The sequence below is a fragment of the Notothenia rossii genome, assembly GCF_949606895.1.
Source record: "Notothenia rossii genome assembly, chromosome: 2".
Taxonomy (NCBI): domain Eukaryota; kingdom Metazoa; phylum Chordata; class Actinopteri; order Perciformes; family Nototheniidae; genus Notothenia; species Notothenia rossii.
Window position 1 is genome coordinate 95,978,159 of NC_136904.1, and position 8,939 is coordinate 95,987,097.

Genomic DNA, 8,939 nt, shown 5'->3' on the forward strand with positions numbered 1-8,939 from the left:
TTAAGTCTGCCATCTCAACTCTTGAAGCCAAACTAGACCGAATCCAAGCGACTGTGTCAGACCACGGGCAGACAATTGCTTCGCTCGAGTCCAATGCTAACTTGCAGGACGAACGCATGTTAGCCCTGGAGGCTACTTGTGCTACGCTAACGGACAGCAATGCTAAACTGGTGGCCAAGGTCACTGATCTCGAGTCCCGCAGCCGGCGCAACAATATAAGAATTGTCGGTTTGCCAGAATCCATTGAGGGCCCTCATCCCTCGACATTCTTCCCGAAGCTGCTGATGGAGGTCCTTGGTGAGGGCGTCCTTGATTCGCCGCCGGAGTGCGACAGGGCCCACCGCTCACTCACCGACAAGCCCAAGCCGGGACAGAGGCCACGGCCGGTCATCATCCGCGTCCACAGGTACCAGCAGAAGGAGAATATTATCCGTGAGGCCCGGGCCAGGAGAGGCAAGCTACAATACCAAGGTACGCCCATCGCCATCTACGAGGACTACGCACCCGAAGTGATGGAACAGCGCTACAAATACCGAGAGGTGATGGCGGAGCTTTACAACCTAGGGCTCAAGCCAGCCCTGCTGTTCCCTGCGAGGCTTTCCATCGTATCGAAGGAGGGAGGTAAGAAGATATTCTCCTCGGTGGCAGAGGCTAAATGCTACATAGCATCCATTCGTCCTGACGCTGAATCAGTCTCACGCGTCTGATGGGACGTTTAGTAAGAGACTATTATTACTTTTTTTTGTATTCTGCTTTCATGGACACTTTTTGTACATGCACTTTGGCCGCTCTGGTATTTGCACTGATAGTTTGAGCCTAGTGCTGATATTGCAATGAACATGAATGTACCTGCTACTGTTTACACTACATGGGACCCAGGTACTTGGACTGTTCTGAATGCTGTTTGAACTGATTCCTTCTATGGGTTTTAACCCTTAAAGTGCAATTCTATTTTTGTTTTACTTGATCTCTGGGCCTTATTTTATTTATGTATGTTACTTGAGATCTATGTCAGTGCCTTATTGCCCCCTGCTATGCCTATATTGGTAGGCTGTTTACCTATCTATGGATGTTAGTATAATTGCTATTTTATGCATATATATATATATACACTTGAGTTTTTTGTTTTTTTGTTTGTTCACTTGATACTCTTCCGTGTTACAATGGGCTTCCCGCTTTTAGTATAGGGAACGGGACCCCGGAAGATAAGTTCTGCTGTTGAGCTTTGATATATAGCGCTCAGTCAGGGTTTGTATTTGCGATGCTCCGGGTATGGTCACATTTGGGTTTATGGGTTGTGTTTTGTTTATGGTTTGTCTATTTTTGCCTTTGCTTGTTTTTTTTGTACTGTTTTTTCCCCTTCCCCGGTCTTCTTCTTCCCCCCCACCACTCCTCTCCCCTCAGTCCTCGGGAAGCACAACGTTTTCAGACCACCTTCATTAGACTCCCCATATGACTAACAGTATGACGACTGCTGGCAGAAGTGTGCGCCTGATCTCCTGGAACACCAGAGGAATGAACAAAGCTATTAAAATTGGTAAGGTCTTGACTCGTTTGCAACATCTTAAAGGGGACATTATATTTTTACAAGAAACACACCTTAAAACATCTGACACCCTTCGCATCAAGCGGGCGTGGATGGGCCATTACTTCCACTCAAGATTTTCTAGTAAAGCCAGAGGTGCTGCCATTATTATTCACAAGAGTGTGATGTTCGTACCAACAAATACTATTCTCGACAATAATGGCCGCTACGTCATAGTTTCAGGTGTCTTGCAGGGCATGCCTGTAATTTTGGTTTCTGTTTACGCACCCAACTGGGATGATGACCAATTCTTTATGAACCTTTTTGCTAAAATCCCGAACGCAGACAATCACCGCATAATCGTGGGTGGAGATTTTAACTTGATTCAAGATGTGCATCTCGACAGGTCATCCCTTAAACTTGGCACTCTCTCAAAATCCGCCAATGTAGTCTCAAATTATGCAGCACAATTAGGAATCTCAGACCCTTGGAGATTTAAAAACCCTCAAAGTAAAGCTTTCTCTTTTTTCTCACACGTCCACCACACATTCTCGCGAATAGATTTGTTTCTGCTTGATGACAGCTTGCTACACCTTGCCAGTGTCAATACCATCCTATAGCCACCTCAGATCACGCCCCTGTATCAATTGACATCCACTTCCCTCTTAGTGTTACTCTCGCTAAGTTGTGGAGGTTCAGTTCCCACCTGCTGTCAGATGACAAGTTTAAGGACTTTGTTAACTCTCAGATTCGTTTATATATCGAAATTAATGACACTGCTGACCTAAGTTGTGGAACACTGTGGGAGGCTCTCAAAGCCTATGTTCGTGGGCAGGTTATATCGTATGTTTCCAAACTAAGAAAGGATGAAAGGGTTCGGCTGTCGGCAATTTTGGAAGAACTTCTCCGAATTGATGAAACGTATTCCTTCTCCCCCTCACCAACCTTATATAAAGAACGCATATTATTACATTTGGAACATGACCTTTTAATGACGAGCGTAGTGGAGAGACAACTGAGGCAAACTAAGCAGCGCTTTTTTGAACAGGGGGACAAGGCTGGGAGGCTTCTGGCTCAACAGGCTCGGGCAGTTAACGCTTCCAGATTAATCCCCAAAGTAAAGTCGCCCGAAGGCAATTTAGTCTCTGACCCGATTGAAATAAACAAGTCTTTCTTTGAATTTTATAATAATTTGTACACTTCTGAATGCCCCACAATTGGCACAATAAACCCAAATCCTCTTGACTCCTTAACTTTCCCCCAAATTGACGTAGTTAACGCAGGCGGAATGGGGGACCCCATTTCCACTTTAGAGATACAGGAAGCCATCAAATCTATGCAAAATGGGAAATCCCCTGGTCCGGACGGCTTCACAGTCGAATTCTACAAGGCATATTCGTCTCTTTTGGCCCCAATTATAGCAACGATGTATAATGATTCCCTTAAAGAAGGCAGATTACCTCAAACCCTGTCCATGGCATCCATCTCTCTACTATTGAAGAAGGATAAAGATCCTACTCTCTGTGGCAGCTACAGACCAATTTCTCTCCTAAATGTTGATTGAAAAATACTGGCTAAGATTTTGTCTTACCTTCTATAGTTCCGCTTGACCAAACAGGCTTTATGATAGGGAGACACTCTTTCTTCAACACCAGGAGGCTACTTAATGTTATTTTCTCGCCCCGTCCAATGTCCCCGAAGTCATAGTTTCACTCGATGCGGAAAAAGCTTTTGATAGGGTGGAGTGGAGCTACTTGTTCTTCATTTTAGAAAAATGTGGCTTTGACTCAAAATGTATTTCTTGGATTAAGCTTTTATATGCCTCACCTTCTGCATCGGTAAACACAAATGGCATTCAATCGTCTGCTTTCCCTCTCCAACGTGGGACACGCCAGGGCTGCCCGCTTTCTCCCCTATTGTTTAATTTAGCCATCGAGCCTCTAGCTATATGGCTCAGAGGCCATAATGGGTTTGAGGGCATCACTCGTCATGGTATAGTTCACAAACTTTCCCTTTACGCGGATGACCTTCTCCTATACGTCTCCAATCCTGTGTCCTCTCTCCCTCCTATATTGTCAATCCTTGAGCAGTTTGGTCGTTTATCAGGCTACAAATTAAATCTCCAAAAGAGCGAACTATTTTTTGTAAACCAACTGGCGAAGACACTCCCCCCAACCGCTTTTCCCTTTAATATTGCATCAGATGGCTTCAGATACTTGGGGGTGTCCATCACCAGCTCCTTTAAAGATCTGTTTCCCAAAAATGTTCAACCACTCTTAGCTAAATGCAAATCGGATCTATCTAGGTGGTCTTCCCTTCCCTTATCCCTTGTTGGCCGTGTCAATCTTATTAAAATGGTAATTCTGCCGAAATTCTTATATCTCTTCCAGCATATCCCAATTTACATCAATAAATCTTTTTTCACCAGTCTTGACAGTCAACTAAATGCGTTCATTTGGGATGATAAACCCGCCCATCTTAAAAAATCAATTCTTCAGCTCCCCAAGTCGGAGGGTGGCTTGGCACTCCCGAACTTCCGTCACTACTACTGGGCCTCTAATATTAACCGACTCCTTTACTGGATTGGCCCCAAGACTCCTAACTCCGGCCCACCATGGGTTCCATGGAGATCTCCTCCTCCTCTAGCTCCTTACACTCTGTGATTTGCTCCCAACTTCCCGTAATGACGCACAAAATCTCAGTCAACCCAATTGTTACCAGTACTATTAAGATTTGGCTTCAATTCAGAAGGCAACATGGCTTACACAGAGCCTCAATCCTAGCTCCAATACTAAATAATCACTCATTCTCCCCATCCTGCTCGGACCCCACCTTCCGTATGTGGGCTGGTAACGGGCTTGTCACAATCAGTAATCTTTACAAGGATGGGGTTTTCTCTGACTTTGCATCCTTGTCAGCCAAATATCACCTGCCAAATAGTCATCTTTTCCGCTTCTTCCAAATTAGACATTTTGCTCAAAAGCAATTTCCCCATTTTCCCAACCGCCCCCCTGAGTCAGGAATTGACCAGTTTCTCACCCTTGATTGTGACCAAAAAAGGCTGGTATCTACTATTTATGGAAAACTTGCCTCCTTTGACCTAGCCTCTACTACATCTGTAAAAGAGTCCTGGGAGGGTGAGTTGGGTGTAGACATATCTGACAGTAAGTGGAGGGACATTCTTCGTTTGGTGCAAACCTCATCTATCTGTGCTAGGCACGGTCTAATGCAGTGTAAGGTGCTCCACAGGGCTCACTTTACCAATGCTAAACTAGCCAAAATATTTCCTCTTAGAAGCGATGCCTGTAACAGATGCAAGCAATCTCCTGCCAATCACACGCATATGTTTTGGTCATGCCCCAGCCTGAATGCATTCTGGTCTAGTATTTTCAAAACCCTTGAACAGGCCCTTAACACACCCATACCCCTTAACCCTCTAACTGCCTTGTTCGGCATCCCCCCAACACAGAACATGCCCACCACGACCCAGCGGGTCATCGCCTTCACAACCCTGCTGGCCAGGCGTTCCATTCTTCTGAAGTGGAAGCACGTTTCCCCGCCCACACATGACAGGTGGATACAGGAACTATTACAGTGTATTAATCTCGAAAAGATACGATTTTCACTTCAAGGATCCCTGACACTCTTTCATAAGACCTGGACTCCCTTACTACTGCTAATCAATGACCTGAAAATCAACCCTGATGCTGATGAGTTGTGAATGAACCCGGGGGGGGGGGGAAGAGACCTTCACTTCCCCCTTTCCTTATCTCCCTAATATATTGACCATTGCTTTGTTTGTCTTCTCTGTTTCCTCATGTAACTTGCAGTACCATTATTTCCCTGGTATTTATTTTTACTGACTAATAACATGAAGAAGCATCTGTATTTTTATGTAATTTTCAGTTATTGGTCTTCGTATTTCATGTCATTTTTATCCCCTTTTATCTTTTTTATTATTATTTTTTTTATGTTGGTGTTTTGTAACTTTTTGATTGATGTCTTGTTTATAATGTGATCATAGCCCATAGGGGTGAGGGTGAGCGAGGGTGGGGGGGTGGGGTAACTATTTAGTCTTCCTACAGACCATCTTCTCTACGTGTGTACCTAATGTATTGCAACTGTGATGTCTGTCAAAAAGCCAATAAAAAGATTTTGAAAAAAAAAAGAAAAAAAGAAGAACTTCACCATTTAGTCCATATGTTTTGAACACAGACTTGAACAATTGTGAACCTATCTTTTAATTGTAATTTATTATTACAGGGTTAAAAGACATGAGAACACATCTGGAAAGTTAATGTTTTTTCCATGGCTGTGTTGTATAGTCTAGCTAACGCAAGCTTGACACCGAACCTCTTGTTTTGACCTTGCAGGGAAGAAACACAGACTTAGTGTATTATCTACAATGTCATTCAAAACATCTGTCAAGCACTGCAGGTGTATTCAAGCTGCATTCAGGGTTACATTTTGAGGCTGTTGAGCGGAGAAAACCTTATTAAAAATATAATTCAGACAAAAAAAAAAAAAAAAAAACATATTTAGTCTGTTCCTCAAACATTGTTACAGACAGTGACATTCCCCATCAGGGGTATTCCAGCGTGTGAGGTGGTCTACTAGGGGCCGTGGTGGTTGTACAGTCCGACCGCTGCAGGAAGGAAGGGCCTGTGGTATCTCTCTCTGAAACACCGTGGAGCAGCAGCCTCACTGAAGGAGCTGTGGTATCTCTCTCTGAAACACCGTGGTGCAGCAGCCTCACTGAAGGAGCTGTGGTATCTCTCTCTGAAACACCGTGGAGCAGCAGCCTCACTGAAGGAGCTGTGGTATCTCTCTCTGAAACACCGTGGAGCAGCAGCCTCACTGAAGTAGCTGTGGTATCTCTCTCTGAAACACCGTGGAGCAGCAGCCTCACTGAAGGAGCTGTGGTATCTCTCTCTGAAACACCGTGGAGCAGCAGCCTCACTGAAGGAGCTGTGGTATCTCTCTCTGAAACACCGTGGAGCAGCAGCCTCACTGAAGGAGCTGTGGTATCTCTCTCTGAAACACCGTGGAGCAGCAGCCTCACTGAAGGAGCTGTGGTATCTCTCTCTGAAACACCGTGGTGCAGCAGCCTCACTGAAGGAGCTGTGGTATCTCTCTCTGAAACACCGTGGAGCAGCAGCCTCACTGAAGGAGCTGTGGTATCTCTCTCTGAAACACCGTGGAGCAGCAGCCTCACTGAAGGAGCTGTGGTATCTCTCTCTGAAACACCGTGGAGCAGCAGCCTCACTGAAGGACCTGTGGTCCAGCAGGGAGGACAGCTCAGCCATGTGATAGTTATTCTGGTTTTGCTCTAGCAGCTTAGGTAAATAGTGAGTTGTATTAGAGATCATTCACAGCTACACTGAGTTGATCAGATGACTTATAGCATCCTCTGTTAGTGACTGCAGGGTGACATATGACTATAACATCTCATATTAGGAAGTGCAGCTGCATTCATTGTTTCTTTATCAAATGCAGATTGTTTGAGTTTATATCTCACTGTAACTAAAGTGCAAAGTCATCTTCATGGAGCTAATGTACTTCCTCTCCTCTTATAAATGTAAAAAATGCTCCAAACTTACTGAAACTCTCTAAAACATGTCAAACTAAAACCTCCAGACTCAGGGACAGCTTCATCCCACAGGCCATAAGACTGTGAAACACCTGCACTTTGAAACAGCATCCATAACATGAATCTGGCTGCAACTTAGAAATTATTGATCTAATATATCATATTCCAATCACTTGTATATATACTCTTATTGCACTATTTTACTTTTTGTATTGACTTGCACTATTGTTTCTGTGTATCTGTGTTATTGTGTTGCTCTGTTGGAGGAGCCTGTGACCTCAGATTGTCATCGTCATAACTACACCGTACTTATGTACGCATGACCAATGAAAGCCTTGAACCTTGAACATAGCACCATGCCTACACACGGTAACATCACGTCCTGACCTGTAGAGAGACAGTAAAGTGGAGCAGGGATTCAGTTAACCCGCCTAACAAAGGACAAAGGTTCCACATGTAAAGAGTACATAAACAATAAATGTCTTTTATACAACATTTACATTTTTCCAGTATTTTTAATATTGTGTGTTATTTGTGATATTGTCTTTTATGCTGTAGAAATATTCAGTGGCGATCCTAGAGTCAGTGGGGGCCCCAGGCAGAGATGGGATCGTTACTCTAAAAAAGTAATATATGACTTATTACGTTAAAAAAAAGTAATATATGACTTTACTTCGTTTCTCTCTACATAAAGTAACTTGTTACTCCTTATATTACTTTTGCGTTACTCAGCAACAGCCTAGCCAAAACAAATAACTTAGGCCTACATGTGCACACATATAACAATTAATTTTTGCAATAAGTAAGACATAACACAAGTTAATAACGGTAAAGATTCTAGTTTTTGCTGCATGTTCGGAGTCTGCACTCACTCATCATCATCACTGTGGGTTCGGGGTCTTTAGCTACTAGCTTGGTGTTAGCATGTTGCCTCCGCAGGTGCTTGGAGAGGATTGATGTTGTTGTGTTTGCAGCAGAGCACCTTACCGTCACATTCCTGTCCTTTCTTCTTACAAATAAAAAATAATGGGCATACCTCCACCCCTCGAAAGTTATACCTGTTGATGTCTCTGTTTCAGTCTGCAGCTCAACCCCTGAGATAGCTGCATGTGGACAAGTCGCGCAACTGTTACGCAAATATAAACCTGCGGTGGAAATCCCTCTCGTGACTTGAAATATTTAAAATGTTAAAAGTTAGACCATCACATTTACCAATCGTATCTACCCCTGGAACTAGCTAAACTGGTTATAAATGTTTATTATTTACTGTCATGTCGGGTCACTCATTACTGGATCAGCGAGCTGCATGAGACACAGACGGGCTGTCAGGAGAGAGAGAGAGACAGGCTCTGCTTATTAAAGAGCAATTTGCAGGTTAGACACACCAGTGAATACATGTGTAGGAAAATGATGAATAAACTAGATTTTCAAAAAGATATACAGAAATATACTCTACGGTGGCATCTGGCATCGTTTTTGTAAGACATTTTTACTTCCACATAAAAAAGCCTCCCCACGTGACCTCCCGCGTGTGACGTAACATGGGGGAGAGCGGCCGGTCTAACGTACGAATAAACATGGATCACAATGCTAGTTTTGACACATAAGAGGTTGAAAATATATATTCAAATGTATATGATTATAATTATGAGCCTGCTAGGCGTCCAAGAGACCAGGAGCAGCCAAGGATTAGAAAAAATAACGGCCATCAGAGAGAAATGGAGCTTTGGTGTGAGGAGAACCAGTGGAGAACTGGGCAGCTATCTTGGTGAGTGACCGGCGTTAGCTACAGAATGTTAGCTAACGTCACATCACTACATTGTG